Source organism: Panicum virgatum, chromosome 4K (genome assembly GCF_016808335.1).
Source record: "Panicum virgatum strain AP13 chromosome 4K, P.virgatum_v5, whole genome shotgun sequence".
Lineage (NCBI taxonomy): Eukaryota > Viridiplantae > Streptophyta > Magnoliopsida > Poales > Poaceae > Panicum > Panicum virgatum.
Window position 1 is genome coordinate 13,142,504 of NC_053139.1, and position 20,601 is coordinate 13,163,104.

The 20,601-nt window shown below is 40.8% G+C and overlaps 1 long non-coding RNA gene across 1 annotated transcript; it reads left to right on the forward strand.

Annotated features, from left to right (window-relative positions):
- Positions 1-14,714: 14,714 nt before the first annotated feature.
- Positions 14,715-15,290, forward strand: LOC120705074. The gene is made up of 2 exons (XR_005687771.1): positions 14,715-14,991; positions 15,108-15,290. It is a non-coding gene; the product is annotated as an uncharacterized LOC120705074 (long non-coding RNA).
- The last annotated feature ends 5,311 nt before the right edge of the window (positions 15,291-20,601 follow it).

Consider the following 20,601-nt stretch of genomic DNA (forward strand, 5'->3'; position numbering starts at 1 on the left):
GGCCTCGTGCGCGCATGCAGGGTGTCAGGCTGGGGTTTGCAGACCAGGCTGATGGGAGTTAGGTGGGTTTGGGCCTAGGTCAGTTTAGGGTTTTGTTAGATTTTATATTTAATTTCAATAGCCTATTCATATTAAATGCCACACAAATTCAAACAAAAACCATTCAATAAATTTAAACAAGGTAGAGCAGTAACTGCAAATAAAATCCGAATGTTTCACACTAACATTCAAGTCCTTATTTTTAAATTTGATTTTATTTTTCTAGGACCTTGAGAGAGAGAGAGAGCACATTTTAATCTTAGGTTTTTCTAGCTAAAGACACTTCCACATCAAAAGTTTTTGAGAATCCTAAATTTTGGAGTATAAAACATTCCGTAAAAATACGGAATGTCACGGTCTGACTACTACAGAAATCTTATTGGAGGCGGGCAAAATGACTTTTCCGAGGCGGGCAAGCTAACCGCCTCCGAGGCATCATCACGGTAAATCGAATCATTTAACGAGGCGGTTGTACAGCCGGCGGACCGACACTAGTTAACTAAGGTGGGCTGGCAGCCCACCCGGCTTCGAAGCCTTTTGAAAAGGTCGCGGTAAATGAACTTTTGTAGTAGTGTCTGCATGCTGTAAAACTACTTGGAAGATGGCTATGTGAAGATTAAAGGCGAAAATGATTCTGCAATGCATGCCCTGTTCTTTAGATCTTTTTTTCCCTAATTTGGGATTTGGATTCAAAGCTGAGGCTACAGGATACGTGTCATCAGCGATTTGTGTTTCAAAGATATTTGGAAGACAAAGGAAAGAAGATTCAAGTTCAAGATTCAAGATGGACCCTCAGCCTGACTCTTCGATTCAATTTAAGGCTCAGGGGCTACTCTATATGAAGTGTTATTTTCCATCGCACACCATATATGAAAATTATAATTTTTAAAGATTGAAATCTACTCGACCAAGAGCATCACACAGCCTAAAAGCAGCCACAAAAGTCATATGCGCAACGCGGGACGACCATGCCGACCAGTGCATGATGGCCGTGGACGAGCTACGTATACGCGGCTGCCGCGCCTAAGGAGCTCCGTTTTTCATCGGCATTGAGGGCAGGCGAGGCCGGCACGGCGGCACGCCATGGGGATGAGGGCATGCGGCGATGAAGCCGTCTTCTTCTCTTAAGCTCCATGAGCCTCGTCGGGAGAAACAAGAAAGCTCTCAGTTTGGTTTAGGTAAAGGATAAGGGGCAACGTACGTGGTCAATCCGCATGGCTAGAGAAAGAAAAAAAAACTAAATGGATTAAAAGATCAAAATGGCAGTAAAATCAAAGTGGCAGTGTTACTCATGGTAAACCAACGAAGCCAGTTGTTTGAACCGGTGAAATGGCAAAATATCACAGTGGAGTGACGGTAGATCACTGTGATGCCCCCTCGAGCGGGCTATTTCTATCTGTTTCCACTACCGGTTCTAAAACCGGCAGTGAATGAACGCCTATTTCACAATAGTAAAATTAATACCTCTTAACACAGTTAATTCATATTGATGACCCTTCTGAACGGAAGCAACGAAGGTACCATACCGCCATGTGATAAACAAAGCATATATAGTGTGATAAATATATCTGGAATTGAAAAAAATATAAATTTATAAGATAGCCTTCAACTGCTTGATGCCACCATCATTTACTGAGTTGCTCAGCTATTTGTTTCCTTCTGTAGCTCAAGCCAAGCTTGAAGCTTTTCTGGTCGAAGGCACAACTTTCTTAGTGAAACACATTCCTACAAAATGAAAGGAATCTTTAGTCTCAAACAAAGAATAGTACATAAGCTTAAGGATGCAGTGTGGCTTTAGATTTACTAAAGGGAAATATGGGTAAATTTAGCAATTCAGTTGATTGTGTTGTAGATTTAGCATTATTGAGTCCTTAACATTCAGTGCATTTGGTTCATAAACACGTAGAGGTTGAATATTAAAATGTTTTAGCTAGTTCAAGAATCCATGTTCATATTCCCAATTGAAATAGTTGTATGACTTCTTTTTAGGAGTAAGATGCATGACCAACGTTAGGGTCATATTATGTGCATTGGCAGGTAATAAACAGAACTAGCCAAATTTACTTAATTGCACTAAAAGAGGGCAGATATGCATCTTCCTTGCCACAAAATGGCACATGGGGTAAATATTTTTTATTGCACATGAGGGAATATTTTAATTGTCAATGGATATAGGGAAATTACTCACTAATCACGGTCATAAGAAAAAATGCATATAAATTACTACAATTGCCATCAGTGCATGGACTATATTAGAAGTGGAGAAGTACCTCAGATCGATCATGCAGATAACGAACCAAGAATTTGCAGTCACATGCTGCTCTTGAATCATGTGGTTTTCTTATTATCCGATCCACTTGAGCATCAAAATAAAGACGACTATGTTCACTTAGCTGAACATTTCAGAAAAGAAGTATATAATCATGTGAGATAAGAATACTAAAAGGGTAATGGGTAGAACTGGGGAACAAGAAAATAAGAACAAACATTAGATGGGTAGAACTTGGCTACATTAGTAATCATAATAAGAAACAATACTCAATCAAGAACTTCATGCCTTCACTTTTTTAGAAATTCTTTTCTAATAAAGCTGTGAAGGAATAAATGCAGATCCAATTTTTCACTATATATACTGTAGTTCAAATCCTATGAAAAACTAATGAAGTCAAATTTTGTTTAATCTTTAATTTATATTTTCCCTATATCTTATTTCTTAACCCTCTCATGAATCCAATGGCACCCCCAACTCGTGACTCCTTCCATAATCAACCTTTCAATCTGCAGTTATGAACACAAAGGTGGGAAGCCCAAACTCACTTAACAAAAAAAAAAGATTCTAAACGCCACATGATTTTGAAAAATTAAAAAGACTCCAGCAACTTTGGGAACCTTTTTTGACAAGCATACCAACTATATAGGCTATTAATATAATGGCCAATGCTTCAAAGGGATGGGGCTAATAAAATCATTACTACGTACCCTCTATATAGTTCAAGAAATATACTTATTATGAAAGTAAAGTTTATTTGTTGAATGCAAAACAAACCAACATGTTATTATGCTAATGAATATAGCAGCTATAAAAGGCATTTAAGATCCTAATACCTTATAACAAAGCACATTGTCCCTAGGTTTCACAGCTCCACAATATTTGGTGTTGCATGGAAGAGAACGACGACGTAAAGATGTACGAGCATTGATCCATTCAGCTTGCTCTGCTCCAAATCCAGAAAAGTGGACCAGTACTTCCTGAAATTGAAAAATTAAGCAAGAGAATGTCAAATTAATTAGTAAATGTCATGTACGAATACATAAACATGCAACATATAGCAAAAATGATACTGACATATCTGCAAAGCTATCCAAGCACATAAAAACTATGTATTATTTGTTAGAATATAAAAAACATGTCGGTTACTAAATGTGCATAAGTTTATGTAGACAAAAGGTAGTGCCAGATTTTTCCAGTAATATAGAATAAGTTTTGAAAAAAAATCGAGACCTATAAAATACAAATATTCGAGTGTCCAATAATGATATATCTTATTGTAGAATAATCATTTAGAGAAATCTACAATGGATTCTTCCCCAGCACACACATATATAGGTTTATATATGGAAGATATGGTAAGGGGTTCTTCACCATCGTTAGGACCTGATAATTGATTGCAAGTAGTGTTGCTGTAGTGGGATAGTCGAGGTGGGGAACATGGAGACAATTTAAGAAATTAGAGGCCATATATTAGCAACCAGGATAGAAGAAAAATATTTTTTGCTTGTTCAAAAATAATAAACTCAACCTAGTTTACTAATAACTTGACCTATACTATGCTGCCAGTGTGAAATGTCTCCTGAAAAACCTTATACTGATAGCGCCCGTCGTCGAATCTGTTAGTTTGTATCCTCTTTCTAGCACACGGATATTATTTGTTGCAATGTCTCATGAGCTCATTAAGATTTTACTATATATCTCCAGTCTTAGACATATGTAATATATATAAAAGTCATATCAGGGAACTTGGTACATAGTTAGTGGTGTTTAATTTTCATAACATTAACAGGAGTCAAAATAACTTTTCACAGAGCGAGTAACTTATTATTGCATTTATCTTCAGAGGTTCTCTCAGTATAGACAAATGGAAAGGGTGAATATATGTAGGATGACTATATATGGGACAGCAAATTAAATTGATGGAAATCACGTCCTTACCCGGTCACCTGATTCACCCGACCTCTGAAACAGGAAATTATGTACATCATACCTGCAATATATAAGTCGGCAAAATTGAAAAATATTTTTTTTAAAAAACAATTGAACAACAACATGCCAAATGTCCGAAGGGTAGAAAGAAATTTATACTAAAGTTATGCCTCCCCTTTATTTCATGCATTTAACATCTATTGATTATGATATAATATCCTCAAACATTTGAAAAAAATCAGTAGGACATAGAAATCGTTATTTTAATTTGGATGTCATCTACATACATAATAGATTGGTTTTCTTGACTCACATAACAAAAAAACATGGCAACGGGGTACGATGGTTAGCTAATGAGTTGATAGTTTGCTTGGCAGATGAATACATAAAAGCCCTATATCTATGAATTAATAAGTACTGTTATTGTATTATTAAGAGTCCACATTGTAATTAAGATACAATGCCTTAAATAAAATTCTATGACCCCATGCAGAAACCAGAAGCACAGTGGAAGTGTACTACAACCATCACCCACATCACTCTTAAAATTAAAAACCTTATAATAGGTGGAAGTAAAAAAAGTAAAATTAAAGGATAAGGACAAGTGCAAGTATCTTTCCATACCATGCACCATTGCTAGCTGACTTAGCTTCATAGCTGGTCAGATCACCAACCAGAGGATTGTTCTTCTTCCCTGATTTTCAAACAGAACTAAACAATTAACAAGGTAAAGGAAAGGACATATGGTAAAACATTGTCATTAATTAATTTGCGATGCATATCTGTTGCAAGAATAAAATCATAACATTACCAATTTCATAAAGAACAAAAAGCCGAGAAGTTATCAGGAAGCATTGGCAAAGGCAGCACACAAGTTCGATATTGCGTGTTGTCGGGACAACAATAATGGATCCATATCAATATATATATGCAATAGGCAAGGATGGAATTAAAAGACTGCGTAGAACTAATCCTAGCTATCAATTTTGCTTGAAATGGAAACAAACTTTCTGCGGCAGATAAAATCATAGAGCATTAATCAACACCCACCATCAATTCGTTGAAACTGAGTTACATATAGACCAGGACATGGAGCACAATACACATGTGCATAACAATGCACAGATATTTGACATGACCCAATAATATAAATAGGTTGGTTATACTCATGGTTCTAAATAGCGGGTTAAGGAGTTTAATTAGTGGCTGGACTCTAAAAATAGTTAATAGCGGGCTTAATGAGACTATATATAGTGGCTAAATTACACGCGAGTTCAAATAGCTGTAACCTACCTCAAATAACTATAGCGGGCTGTAGTGGGATATTTAAAATCTTGGTTATCTGCTGCACTCCTAAAAGACATTGAGTAGCAGTACTACATTGCCATTTTCATAGTTTCGATATAGAAACAAGAAAACCGCCAACCCAGCCTGAACTGGACCATAGCAACGTGTTTAGACGCGCTAGTGGGTTTACGAGATCAACAATTGGTCTTGGGAATAGGTTGGTCTGCACACAGATTGAAACCAAGAAAACCTCTCGCAGAAAAAAACATGAAATCCAGTCAACCCGTCCCAACTTGTTGCATTGCTCTTGTAATCACGTTGGCAATGAAGCCGCAATCAGAGGCGGAATCGATATCGGAGAGCCTGAGATCCATGGTAGAGGCAGAATTGGAGACCAGTGTGGAGGTCCAACTTCATCATCCCCGCAACAACACAGAGGAGAAGATGCGAATGCACCTTGCTCGGTTGTGACACGCCGTGCAAGAGATGGTTGATGCTCCCAGATTTGGTCGATCGTGAGGTCAGCTGGTCGTGAGCTTTGCCGTGTCTCACCGTGTCATTCCGGACATCACCGGTGGCTTGGCAGTGGCTCAGGGGTCGTGTGGCTGCCCCCTGAAGGAGGCCGTGATATGATACTGGTAAATATAAATAACGAGGGGCGTCACACAGCACACCCCGGCCCCCTGTTCACCATGGCAACCTTGCAGTCATCGACTCATGGTACTGCTATGTTATCAGCAAAAGAAAGCTTTAAGTTTAAAAAATTAGTATGCCCCCCGCACCCTTGATGATGCCTACTACTGTGTGCTTGCATATGCAGGGTAACTAGCCAAGAAAGTGGTGATTTGGAAGAGAAATGGATCTATCGAGCAGCCTTTGAAATGCCTGTCTGTGGTTTGAGAAACCAACAAGCAAAAACCATGGATAAACAGGCCTAGTTCCTGTTCCACACACCAAACAATGCCACGAAACAAAACATCATCAATCACAGGTAAGTAATTAGGATCTACAACCTGCAGTGGACGAGGATCCTGCATCTTGCCGACGGACGGGCCCAATCTCTGTCAGCTCTCTTAGCGGCTGATGGACGGCTTGGAACACCATCATGCTCCACTGCGCAGGCGGCGGCGGCGGCGGCGCTTCCCTTGCTACCTTGTTGGTGCCCTTGTTGTAGCAGTGGTAGTGAAACCAGTTGAGCACCTGCGGCGTGGGCACAAGTTCCCCAGCGCAGATCGGATTGAAAACGAGTTGCTGAGGAATTCGGAATCGCTGCTGGTCGGCTTGGATCCCCGTCGCCGGCGGCGGCGCTTTCGTGGCAGCTACCTTCTTGTTGCTCTTGTAGTAGCGGCGGTAGCGAAACCAGTTGAGGACCTGCATGCGGGCAGCACAAGTTCCCCAGCGCAGATCGGATTGAAACCGAGTTGCTGAGAAATTTGGGATCTCTGCCTGAACATGAAAAATCGATGCGAAGAACTACAACGTACCTGCTTTGGCGTGACGGGGGTCGTCGTGCCGGCGCGACCCCGGGACTCGCTGAACTTCAAGGCGAGCTCCCTCATGAGGACGCGGTCCGGACGGCTAGTGGTGCGCGGCTTCAGCTTCTCCTCCATCTGCTTCACTTCCTTCCGAGTGAATCGGAAGGATCTCTTCGCGTTGAAGCTGCTTGCTGATCCGTGATCCATCCTGCTCCGGCCGGCTGCTGTTCCTTGAATCGCCGGAGGATCGGAGAGATCGGAGATTGTAGAGAAAGGGGGGAGAGCGAGGCCGGGGATGGTGTTCGGAGACGTTACAAGTTCAGGCTGGCAGACGCTGTGTGCCCTGGAAGAAGAATTGCTGGGTACTGTGTGTGCCAATAAATGTGAACAACCCTGACTCTCCGATCCGTTCGATCGACAGATCACAAGCCAAGCAACAATCTCAAAGCAATGTATCCTCCCCCAGACACGTACTCTACGCTAGCTGTTAGGTGTCGATGATGCACGGTGCCCTTTCGTCGGGCGTGGGGGAGAGCGCTCGTCGTTTCTTCCGGGAGGCTGTGGCCGCGTCGTCGCGAGAAGCCGTGCAAGGCGTGAGGCCTGCGCTGGATGATGATGGCTGCAGCGCGTGAGGATGTGGAAGAAGACAGCTCTAGCAGCCGTTATTGGTTGGAGTGACGCGACCAATCGAGTGGGGTCTCCCTTGGACGCGAACACGTACGGCAGTGAACAATGGACATGAAATTTGGCCATTACACGCCTTCCACGGCTTCGCAGGCTTCTCATGGCTGATCGACGATGGGATGTTCTCTAAATGGAAGATTAAAGGATGGTGCCACAACTACGACTAGGAACCCATGAATCTGAAGGGCGTGATATAGTACATTCAGGTTTAATAAAAATTTAAGGTCGGGGAAGATTTTCTGGGGACGTAGGACCTTCACACTACTAGAAAACATGTCTTAGGTCCATCCCAAAAGTACTAATACGAAGATGAACCGGTATCTACTTTTGGGGTGGATGGAATCTATAAATGAGCCTTAGGTACTTATTGGTGTTACCACCCGGTAACTAAGCCTAGACATAGGTACCAGTTGGTAACACCAACCGGTACCTATATCTAGCCTTAGGTACCGGGTGGTATGTTAGCAATCGGTACATAAGGCCCTTCATGGGTTGCTTTAAAAGGAAAATATCTCTCTTCTCATTACAAGTGCTGTGTAGGTGAGATGGTAAAGGAGGTGCACGCGAGGTAGGAGGTCACGGGTTCGAATCCCAGCTACTGCATGCGTGCGTATATTTTTCTATGATGACAAGAGCCTTAGGCACCGGTTCTTTTACCCGGTGCCTAAGGCCTAGACTTTAGTCCCGGTTATGGGGTACCAGTTGGCAAAACCGGTACCCAAGGGCTTCACCAACCGGTGCTATAAGGCACTTTTCTAGTAGTGTCAAGATAAAAGATGGGTCACAAACTAGATTTTGAGAGGATACTTGGGTTGATACTAAACCCCTAAAGGATCAATTCCCCAACTTATATAATATTGTCCATTGTCCACATGACACAGTGGCGAATGTGATACATCAAACGCCATTGAATGTCTCTTTTCGAAGAGCTCTAGTTGTGGATAAATTGATTGCTTGGCACAACCTAATAGCTAAACTCTCCAGTCAAACAACTTTTGAATGAATGGGATACTTTTACCTGGAACTTACATAGACATGATCATTTCACAGTTCGATTTCTAATAAACCCGGGTACCCCATTTCGAAAAAATTTATTTGGAAGCTCAAGATTCCACTAAAAATAAAGATTTTCATTTGATATCTCCAGCGAGGTGTTATTTCAACCAAGGATAATTCAGCGATTGCAATGAAACAATTAAGAACCAATTTTTTATTGTCAACATGCTAAAATTATTTGGCGTATTGTTTATATAGCTACTGGCCCTACTACAGAATCCTACAATAGTCCCGGTTGACAACTGACTTTTGTCCCGGTTTTTCAACCGGGACTGTGAACCCGGGACTATTGTGTCGGACCCTTTTATCCCGATAGATATATGCAATTGGGACCAATGTGATTTTTCACAAAAAAAAATCAGCTTGTCTGCGCGCGCAGACCAGCTCATCTACGCATGCAAACCAATTTCTCCATTTCCAAATATTTCTCCAAAATTGCAATCAGAAAATCACTTACAATCACAAATTATTCATTCATAAAATCAATCACAACCACACGAAAGAAACATTCACAAATCAATCCCAGTCATATATACACATATATTGTCATATATACACATATATTTGAAAAAAAATAAAAAAAAATCAGGCCTCGGTCTCGCACGCCGCCGCCCACCGGGGTCTGGTCAGGCCGCCCACGCCGCCGTCTGCTGTGGCCCGAAGGAGCGCCCCTGCCAGGACTGGCCTCGCCGCCGCTGCCAGGGCCCGGCCGAGCAGCCCCGGCCGAGGCCTGGCCATGCCGAGCCGCCGCCCGCCGGGCTTGGCTGCGCCTCCCGCCAGATCTGGCCACGCCGAGCGGCCGCCCGCCGGGCTTGGCTGCGCCTCCCGCCAGATCTGGCCTCGCCTCCTGCCGGATTTAGCCACGCCAGGCCGCCACCCGCCAGGCCTGGCCGCACCTCCCGCCAAAGCTAGCTGCTCTGGTGCGCCACCCGCCGAGCCTGGCCGCGAACTGGGGCACCGGCCAGCCGGAGAGGATGAGTGGTGAGAAAGATGGAGAGATAAGGATCCGAGAAGATAAAGAGAAGGGAGAGAGAAAAGGTGTTGGGGGTTGGGGCGGCTGCACAAAAAAAGCTTTGGTCCCAGGTGGTAGTGTCGCCCGGGACTAAAAGAGCCCTTTTAATCCCGGTCTGGACCTACATCCGGGACTGAAACCTTTAGTCCCGGTTGGTAGTTTTAACCGGGACTAAAGGGTAGTACCAACCAGGACAAAAGATCTCTCCTTCCTTTCTACTGGCCCCAAGCCATTGGACCCGGGACTAAAGCCTTCATTGGTCCCGGGTCCAATAGCAGTAAGGACTAATATGTTGGATCAAAGGCCCTTTCTATAGAAGTGTGGGCTAACCCCACTTAAATCAATATCTCATATGCTTGGACATTGGTTAAATGGCATAAACAAGAAAGATAGATTATTGTTTTTTGTAGGGGCTACTGCTCCTATTTGGGCTATTTAGTGTACACGTAATGACTTGATTTTTGAGAAAAAAACAGGTTACCTCTTTTATGCAGGTTATTTTTAGAGGAGCATATTGGCTGCGATTTTCATCCCTACTATAGCCTGAGGAATCAAGGGTGACTGTCCGTTTGGCAAGCAAAGCGTTAGAGGTCATCGCTTTGGATATCTTCGCCAAAAATAGTTGGAGAAGCAATAAGAGAATTTGCTTTTAATTACTTCCTTTAGTTGGTGTAAACTTTTACTTATTATTTGTGATCAACTTCAGAGCTAAGATTGTTGTGTGTGGTTGCAGAGGTCGGAAACTTTCCTTTTTCTAAGAAAAGGTTTAATAAATTACGCGCGCACCTGCCTATAAGCTATGTCAGAGTTTACAATGTAGTATACATGGTAGCTGGATGTCCCAAAGAACTGATATACTAGAAATATTTGTCACGACCCAAAATTTAAACATGATTAAATTTTAGGTAATGTCATCATGAGCATCATTGAAGTATAATATAGCATCATGTTCATGTATGTGTTGTCCATAAGTTTATTTTACTTCTTGTCTTGTTTGTGTGACTGTGATGGTTGTGAAGTAAGTTTAAAATTTTTCTATGCAAATGTGCCCCCAAAATTTTACTTAAATACTATAAAATGATGAATTTAAAATATATTTTTTTGACAACGAAAATGAAGCATAAAATTCTTGGAAAGTTCAAAAACTGCTGTTTGTTTATTTTTCTTTGAATGTTTTATGGCAGATCTTTGAGTGCTTGTTTTGTTGCAGTGTGATATTGGTATTATTTTTTATCTTGCTCCAGTAAAATTTTGATGACTTTTGGATTACGGGAAGTCCTAGTTTTCGATTTTTAAAGTTGACCCAGCATTTTACCCCTTTTCCTCGCTTGGGCCCACTCGTCAGCGACGCCCTCCTTCCCCATGCCTCCTCAAGCTCTGGTTGGGTGCTGCAGGTTCTGCTCTCCACGCCACTGACCTCTGTTCGCCACCACAGCCCCGGCCACGTGAAAACCCGCTTCTATCACTCGCCCTCGCCGCCCCTATCTTTCAATGCTGCATCTAAAACTTGTGCCTTCATCGTTATAAGTCATTCAACACTTGCTCTTGATCATTAACTTTTTGTCGTAGTTATGCTGCTTAGTATTTCTTGACGTATGTCAAGTTCTTACTATATAGTGCTTTAAGAGAATATCACAGATTAAGCTTGTTTGTGAGGCGGACTGTGTAGCCATGTTTCTCCTTGAGGTGTATTATGGTCTCGTTGACTATCAGACCCTAAGACCATAACATTTTAAAACTTCTTAATACTAGTTGTCACGCACTTTAGTTTTGTTTCATAAAGTTTAATTATATAATTTTTTTGAATTAATTAATTATATAAAAATGTGTGTAATAATATAATGTCTATTGTGCCTCCATATGCAAATTCTGAGTATATCAATGAGATAATAGTTCGAATGTGGATGATTTGGAAATGCTTGATGGACCATCAGATTTACACCATTTCAAATAATTACCACGTTAATGATTATTGGGCGCTCTGGAACCAGTGTAAATTGGTTAGTTCCGCCATTCCTAGTATAAGAGCTCACATATGCCTTATCCGATAAACCCTTGAGACTCTATTCTGATTAATCATAAATATTTGAGTCAATAGATGGTAAAGCTAATTTGTTTGATTATGGTATTTACTTTTTGTCAAAACTTACTATTAGTAACAATGCACCTATATATACTCATATAAGAAAGATAAAGTATTTGTTATTTGGTTATGAGAAACTGATATCATCCATGCAGCATCGGACATGAAATGCCTTGTAAGGTGAGTAAATACATTTTTGTGAATAATATCAACAATCCTAATCGTGTCCCTTGAGATGTGGCTTCCTTGGGGACATCTCATATTGCCAATATATGACATGGGGTGTATAAGTCGTCTATCATGCGACGGTGGACCTGACCCTGTAGCGAGGGCGTGTTTACTTGGCAACATCCTGTATATGGTGATTTGTATTGGAAGTGAATAAATTGTTCTCAACATATACAACACTGCCACCTCTATAGTGACAGGTGATGAGTGGATATCCCTGTTTCTGCAGGTTACTAACTTTCTAACCGTGAACCCATAGAATCAATTGTATATCAGTGCAAGAAAAAGCAGCACTAGTACCGGCTGCCCGGTACTAAATGGTCCACCATTTATTACCGGCCGCAGTAGCCGGTACTAAGTGCTCCACCCAGAAAAAATGAAATTCTGAGTAAACGCGTGTGCGTAGTCACAATAAGTCGAATCGACAACCTCCAGCCTCATGTGTAGCTTTCTTACACTCCCACCTAGACATCACATGTAGTTCAGTGGGGATCCTTTCCTTTTGAATAAACCCTGGAGTACCCTTTAGTACTGGGCCAAGACTCCGGCCGGTACTAAATGTCGCCTTTTAGTACCGGCCGGTGTTTGTCCCGGTACTAAAGTGGCTCGGGGACCGTTTAAATTTGGACCCGATACTAAAATGATCCCGAGGAGACTTTAGTACTGGACCAAAAGTTAACCAGTACTAATGTGTAGGAACGAATGCTCATTTTTCTAGCAGTGTATAGAGAGCCTCGTGACACCAACGGTTTCATACATGGAGTTTAAAGGATAGAAAGAACGTAGGAAAAGACTTGCATATTAGTTAACAACATATTTTGAAAACTTTTGGGTTTAGGGATCGGAGTGTTGGTAGAACTAAACCCTATCGTGTCACATATGGCTGCAACCGATGTTTGGATGGATGAGAATGAGTGGTATCATGGTGCCTATGTTGACAAGCCAGGCGATTCTAGGGAGTTTGGGGGTATACTGAGTTTATACCCTGAATACCTCTAGAAGGAGATGTTGACTGAGTACATTTACATATGTGAGGTGTATCTTCATATTCATCTAAATATGGGGCAATATCACTAACCACTACTACAGAATACATCATCGCAAACGCTCCATCACCGCCGGTTTGTTTCGAACCGGCGGTGATAGTCTTTCACCGCCGGGTCGTATTACGAACCGGCGGTGATATATTAACATCACCGCCGGGTTGTAATATGACCCGGCAGTGATGTGTTCTCCACCTATTTTTTTTCATTCTCCCCTCCCTCTCTCTCTCTCTCCGGTATGTTTTTCCTCCTCCCCCTGGCGTCCGCCCACAGCCCTCCCTCCCTCGTGGCGCCGCCCTCCTCCCCATTCCTCTTCCTCCTCCCGCGCCCTCCCATGGCGGCGGCGCCGGCCCTCCGCCCCGTCCTCCTCCCTCGTCCCCAACCCGACGACGACGGCCGAAGCCTCCCACCAGCCCCTACCATAACACCACGAGCCCCCACCGCCCGCCCATGCCGTGCTCGCTCTTCCGCCCGAACCCCCACCCGCGGACATGCCCCCCCGCGATGGAGGATCCGGGCCTGTCGTCCGCCGCCCCTGAGCCTCCCCCGCCCTCGCCCCCGCCGGAGGAGGAGGACGGCTGGGTGATCCTGCCGCCCAGCAAGGTCGAGGGCATCGGCGATCCCAAGGTCATCCACTGGGAGGACCTGCAGCAGGAGCTCGCCCGCCTCTGGAGCCTCTCCGCCGCGCTCCAATCCGGCAGGGACCGCAAGGCGCAGCTCGCCACGCGACTCGAGTCCGCATTAGAGGTAATAATAATCACTGAGGTTGGGACTCGATTGGCGCCCCTCCTTGCTCGATCCCTAGTGGAACTGTCGGATCCTATGCGCTCTACCAATGGGTGGGTGCTCGGATCTTGGTGCTTTCCTTTTCAGCCCGGAATTATTCCTGGGAAAGGTTGGATTCGTCTCCATACCTTCGGTTGTGCTTCGAGTGTCAAAAGGAGGGGAACACACATTCCCAGTTCTTGACTGGGCAGCGTGTCCTGAAAAGCTGAAACTAATTGAATAACATCCATGGAGTAATTGTAATTCCCGTGTTTGGTTTTGGAACCCAAGAAAACACAGATTTGTAACATCATTGTGCTTGTGGGCAGGCTAGACGGGCGTTTCTCCAGAACATCAACGTTGCCAAATGGCTCTCAGAGAAGACCTCTGGCCATATTGGGTCTACAGCTATTGAAGCCAAATGCCAAAAAGACTGGCTATTTCAGTGACAAGACTGATTTTCATAAATCTTCTACTGTTCTGGGATATGCTGCACATGTAAGTATATCTAGTTTGATTAATTATTATAAACTGGAAATTAAATTCACCATTCTTTTGTCAATTCTAATTTCTTTGCTAGAGCATTTTGAAATACTATCAGTTTATGACTTCATTCTGTTCTAGAAGAAAGAAGATATTCAGATTGGGTGGACATATAACTAACAATGCTCTCCAGATGGTACTATTTTACAAACCTGACTGTTTGTTTGTTATGAATCATAGGCAGTCTCCCTCATTGCATCATATCTCAATGTTCCTCTTTGATATCCTTTGCGCTTTGGAGGTTCGCAGTCGTATATTCTTGATCCTTCGCCCTCAGTTGAACCATCTATAACAAATCTCAGTCAGTTTGTGTTATCATATTGATCTCTTTGACATTAGCCTGCTGAAAGAACAAAATAATCCTTTCAGTTTCAGATTGTGGTTTGTATGATTTTTTTTCTCTATAGATTAATTTGAGATGTGCATTGAAAACTAGGATGTTCTGTACCAATTGCTAAACTGAATTGGAGAACTGTTGTTTTTCTGCACAGAAATGCAAATATCCTGGTGCTCTTTTGGGACAAGTGTTGTTTCTATGAAGAGAAATGCAAATATACTTCAAATACACTATATAGGTGTACTCATTTGCTACCTTGTGCTGTTTTGGGACAGTCACTGCATAAGCTTTTCTGCATGAGGCATTCAGTTCACTATGTTTTTTTTAATTTTTACTTCCTACCTTCAAATGCAGATGGATTTGCTGAGAAAGGTTGGTGCAGCTAGAGAAGTTAATTGTTTTTTATTGTTTGGACATTAAAATGTCATGATTATAGGGTGGAACCAAGCATTAGCTAGCTTGATCAAATTATATGGTAGAATATGCCAGACATGCATGTTTAATGTAGAATAAGCTATATATTTTCCTGGTGAATGGTAGAAACTGAAAACATGTCTATTGTCTGCTTCTTTCAGATGTTTATGTCTATATTATTTCTTTCAAACCAAGAACTGTACTAATTCATATCCCATTCCATGTCAACTTCAGCAAGTACTGATACTAGGATTTGTGTGGAATATAATTGGCTAATAAAATGTGATGAGTCAGATTTATCCATTCACCTTTAACTTATGTTTGGGCAATAATCTCGATGTATGAGCTCATAAGGTTAAATTCTGCTGCTATAATTATATATTATATATGTTGTACAAATGATGCAATATTATTATATGAAAATATTTTTTTATGGGAAAAAGGTCTTCACCGCCGATTCGTGTCTTAAACCGGCGGTGTTGATGTCTCCATCACCAACGGTTCCAGATACGAACCGGCGGTGATGGGTGCACATCACCAACGGTTCTGGAACCAGCGGTGATAGCCCCGCTATCACCAACGACTTAAATCCAACGGTACCCAAAACCGTTGGTGATATACTTTTAGAACAGGCGGTGATAGGGGTGGCTGTAGTAGTGAACGCTCTCTAGCGGACCAATGGAAAACTATTGGGCATGTAATTTTTTACACGTTTGTGCTGCATTTTTGTGACCTATAGTGTGCAGGACTTCTAGCATATTATTTTTTAACTATGGCAACCAAATATTATATATGTTGAACCATTGTGCTGATAAATAGCTACCACCGATGACAAAGATATATAAGAGCCTTGCCAACCATAGCCAATATGTGACATTATTATTACCTCTGATCTGATCATCTCGCAAGTATGATCTTTTCCTAGTGGGTAAGATTATATTTGTTCAAATAGTGGGTGCAAATTGATGACTCTTAGGTGCACCTCCAACCCTTTTTAGTTCAAATATTTGTGCTACTTCTCCAAAATTGAATCTTATTTTTTAAAAAATAGCATAAATATTTGAACTAAAGATGGTTGGAGGTGCATTTAAGGGTTACCAATTTGCACCTTTAATATATAAAGACCGGAGAAGGAAACACAAAGGTACAGTGCTTTGGAGTGGAAATGGCCGCATTGAAAAAATGACAAGCCAAATGTTTGTGTGTCCTGCAGTGGAGTGACGGCGGCAGATCACACTTTGTGTAGCAGTGCACGATGCCCCCCTCGAGCAGGCTATTTCTGTCTGTTTCCACTACCAGTTCCCAAACCAGCAGTGAACGAAGGCGTATTTCACGCTAGTAAAATTAATACCTCGACACAGTTAATAACTTAATTACCCTGCTAAAGCAATGTTCAGAAGCAATGAAAAGGTACCATGTGATAAGCAAATCATATACGGTGTGATAAATATATCTAGAATTGAAAAATAATAAATTTATAAGATAGCCTCCAACTTGATGGCACCATCATTTATTGATTTGCTCAGTTATTTGTTTCATTTTGTTGCTCGTGCCAAGCTCGAAGCTTTTCTGGTCGAAGGCACAACTTTCTTAGTGCAACATATTCCTACAAAATGAAAAGAATCTTTAATCCCAAACAAAGAACAGTAGATAAGCTTAAGGATGCAGAGTGGCTTTAGATTTACTAAAGGGAAATATGGGTAAATTTAGTGGTTTAGTTCATTGTGTAGTAGGTTTAACATTGAGTCTTTAATACGGTATCAGATACTGAATATCCAGATACGGTTGGATATCAACTCCTCTAAATGAATCAGAACTCAAATAACAGGTATTATCCGAACCAATTACACCCCTACTTGCCACATAACAGTTGACTACCGGAAGTGGCATAGAAGAAAAGTGAATTTTTTACTATTTCACATGAGGGAATGTTTTAAATGTCAATGAATATAAGGAAATTACTCATTAATCACGATCATAAGTAACACAAAATGAAGCACATATATATAAATTACTACAATTGCAGTCAGTGATGGACTATTAGTAGAAATGGAGAAATACCTCAGATCGATCGTGCACATAACGAACCAAAAATCTGCAGTCACACGGTGCTCCTGAGTCATGCACTTTTCTTATTATACGGTCCACTATGGCATCATAGCGACCGCTCTGTTCACTTAGCTGAACATTTTAGAAAAAAAAATGTTCATGTGAGATAAAAATACTACATGGTTAACGGGTAGAAATGGGAACAAGAAAATAAGAACAAAAATAGATGTGTTGGGAATCCTTTCACAATGTTACATAAACATTAGTAATCATAATAAGAAAACACTATTCAAACAAGCACTTATTATTGACTACACCTTGTTAGATATTCTTTTCTAATATAGCTATGAGGGAATAAATGCAGATCCAGTTTTTCACTATATATACTCTAGTACAAATCCTATGAAAACTAACTCAACTCAAATTTTATTTATGTGTTACTTTAGTTTCTCTACTATATCTTATTTCTTAACCCTCTCATGCCTCCAATATGGCACCCTATCCCGTGATTCCTTCCATAATCAACCTGTCTATGTTCAGTTATATATGAGCAGAAAAAGTGGGAAGGCCCAAGTGACTTAACAAACAACAACAACAACAATTATTATTATTATTATTATTATTATTATTATTATTATTATTATTATTATTATTATTATAGTAGTAGTATAAAAGCAACACCATTATTAAAATTAAAAGACTCCAGCAACTCCGGGAACTATTTTTGACAGGCATACCAACTATACAGGCTACTGAATATAATGATCAATGCTTCAAAGTAATGGGGCAAATAAAACCATTACTCCCCACCATATAATTTTAAAAAACATACTTATTATGAAAGTAAAGTTCATTGGTTTTGAATGCAAAGCAAACCAACATGTTGTTATATGCTAATTAATATAGCATCTAAAATGTGTTTAAGATCCCAATACCTTATAACAAAGCACAGTATCCCTAGGTTTCACAGCTTCACATTCCGTGGTGTTGCATGGAAGAGAACGTGTCGCAAAGATGTACGAGCATTGATCCATTCAGCTTCCTCTACTTCAAATCGAGAATAGTGGACCATGACTTCCTGAGATTGAAAAAAATTAAACAAGAGAATATCAAATCAATTAGTAAATGTCATGTACGACTACTCCGTCCATTCCAAATTGTAGGTTGTTTGACTTTTTAGCCTCATATTTGACCATTGGTCTTATTAAAAAATTTGTGCAAAATATCACTTCATTTGTTGTGGGTTGCTTTATTAATACAAGATCTTCGAGAATGACTTAAATTTGGCAATGTTTGCACAATTTTTTTCAATAAGACGAGTGGTCAAATTTAGGGTAAAAAAATGCAAACGAACTACAATTGTGAATGGAGGTAGTACATAATAAGCATGCAACATATAACAAAAATGATATTGACATATCTGCAAAGCTATCCAATAAAAACTATGTATTATTTGTTAGAATGTAAAAAACATGCAGGTTAATAAATGTACATAAGTTTATGTAGACAAAGGTAGTGTCAGATTTTTTTTAGTAATACAACATAAAATTTTGAAAAAATTTAGAACCTACAAAATACAAATAGTTCCAGTGTTCAATAATCATAGATCTTCAATACTATTGTAGAATAATCATTTACAAAAATCAACAATGGATTGTTCCCTAGTAAACATATAGGTTTATATATGGAAGATGGTAAGGATGCTTTACCATCGTAGGACCTAATAATTGATTGCAAGTGTTGCTGTGGTGGGAAAGTCGAAGTAGGGAACATAGAGATATTTGTTGCAATGTCTCATAATTTCATTAAGATTTTATTATCTCTAGTCTTAGACATATGTAATATATAAGTCCGAGTCAAAAAATATATATAAGTCATATCAAGTAACTTGGTACTGCATAGTTGGTGGGTGTCTCCATAGCATTGGCAAGCTAGAGTCAAAATAACCAATAACAGAGCGAGTAACTTAATATTGCATTTATCTTCAAAGGTTCTTTCCGTATGGACAAATGGAATGGGTGAATACATATATGAGACACCAAATTAATTTGACGGAAATCACATTCTTACCAAGTCACCTGATTCACCTGCAATATATAGGGTAGGAAAATTGAATAATAATTTTTTTAAAAAAATAGGTTGCAACTTTGATTATAAATAAAGAACACGGATATAAAATCATAGAGCATTCGCGTGATGCGAACACCCACCATCAATTCGTTGAAAGTGAGTTACAGATCGACCAGGCACTGTTGGAGAAACGCTTATCGGTACCAGCACGTTAGTGCCGGTCACAAGGGAGCCGGCACTAACGTGCATCTACAGTACACCACAGTCACGTTAGTACCAGCTAGACTCCCCAGCCGGCACTAAAATGTCACCCCCAATGGTCAACAGCCTGCCCCCTAACGGTCAGCAGCCAATTTAGTGCTGGCTGGACCCTCCAGCCGGCACTAACTTGGCACGGTGCAGGTTAGTGCCGGCTTAAGGGTCCAGCCGGCACTAACTGTCTACAGTTTGTGCCGGCTGAATTCACTGGCCGGCACTAAGTTGCCCCGTGTATACTGCCCCCTCCCTTCTTCCCCAGCCCGACCCATCCATTTGGCCGAGCTTCTCCTCTCTCCCATGGCGTGTCAGAGGGGAGGTGCTGCCCATTTTCTCCAAAATTTGTGAGGATTTCGCCTATCCAAGTGTATTAAAGGTTAGCAGCTTCTTCCACTCTTCTTTCACAGTGTTTATTCTTTCATTTCATGCTTTCTAGGTAAAGAAAATAGTGATTTTAACGTTGAGGAACAATGAGCATAATTTTTCAATTTGTTCATTAATTTGAACAAAATAGAATTGATTTGTTGTGTTTTAGAGAAGGATTACTAGATAGTTTGAGTATGACACATTTAGATTATTTTTTTTGAATTATTTCATGGGGACATGTCTATATGTTATTATGCAAAATTTTAAGGATTTTAAGGATGAGGGAAAATGAACATGATTTATCAATTTATTCATTAATTTGAGCAAGGTAGAATTATTTGTTGTTTTTTAGAGAAAGTTTACTATATAGTTTGACTATCACATATTTAGAATGATTTTTTCGAATTATTGCATGGTGACATGTGTATATGTTATTGTGTCAATTTATTTTGCTATTTACTTTAGGTTTACTAGATAGGTGTCCTATGACACATTTACAATTTGTTTTCGAATTACTTCATAGTAACTTGTTTTGATATATGTAGAATTGATTTTTGTTTTTATACGGTAATTAATTACAGATGGACCGGCAATGGATGCACGGCAGCCGGAGCACCTCGGCGTGGATTCAGGGTTTAGATTCTTTTCTCAAGGCGGCAATGGCAAATAGGTCGCCAAAGGGTTTAATGTGTTG